The following is an 838-nucleotide window of genomic DNA, read 5'->3' on the forward strand; positions in this document are numbered from 1 at the left end:
CCAATCACTGGCTTGAGGAAAACAAATACCCTTGCGAAATAGCGTTTTAAACGTCTTAAACGAAGAGTGTAACTGTATAGTTCACGTTTGGACATTTTTATGTAACCAATATAATTCAGTATTGTTGTTTATATTGATCAATAACGTACAGGTTTTGCGTATTATATCTCACCATGTAATATATTAGAAACTTTACGAAAATCCGCCCTATGAATTGGCTGCATTGTGATGTGTATGTATATTTTTTTTGGCACTACAATCCTTGCATTACTAATAATGGCATTCACTTTATATGCGTTGTCAAAAAGCTTTCCCGTTTGTTGATGTCTGCAATGAATTCAATTGATACGAATAATAATTGAAACAGACATACAAATTGTTTTCTACCTAACGAGCTACTAGGAAATTCCTAAATGTTATGCATTACACGGTCAGATACTTTCCTGTTTAGCGTCGTTTGAAGTGAATTAAATGGATACTGTTAATAATTGAAATAAATGCATACAATCAGTTTTCTGCGTTGGAAAGTGATCGGAAATACAACATAACTCAGTTACCGTAGAAGATATGGTAATTATCCAAATTCGTTGCATGGGGAAACTCTATCATTCTCTTTCATTCTGTCGCCATTACGAGCGTATTTCACTTACTCAGTAATTAGAGACGAAACGCAGTCACAGAAATGCTTTTACCCGAAACCGCCATATATTCCAGCCTTTCTTCTAAATCACCACGCTCGTTCAATTATTTTGTCTCCTGTGGGGAATTCCTCGTGTGTTCAGATCTTGAACCCTTGGATTTGACATTGCTGGCGAGGTGTTTCTGCACATGAGCATTG

At 36.0% G+C, this 838-nt stretch overlaps 1 protein-coding gene across 1 annotated transcript in view; it reads right to left on the reverse strand.

Moving 5' to 3' along the window:
* Positions 1 to 838, reverse strand: part of LOC119588226 (muscarinic acetylcholine receptor DM1-like) — a gene marked incomplete in the record, with an annotated part of 70,579 nt that overhangs the window by 32,784 nt on the left and 36,957 nt on the right.

This window comes from Penaeus monodon, chromosome 23 (assembly GCF_015228065.2).
Source record: "Penaeus monodon isolate SGIC_2016 chromosome 23, NSTDA_Pmon_1, whole genome shotgun sequence".
Classification (NCBI taxonomy): Eukaryota; Metazoa; Arthropoda; class Malacostraca; order Decapoda; family Penaeidae; genus Penaeus; species Penaeus monodon.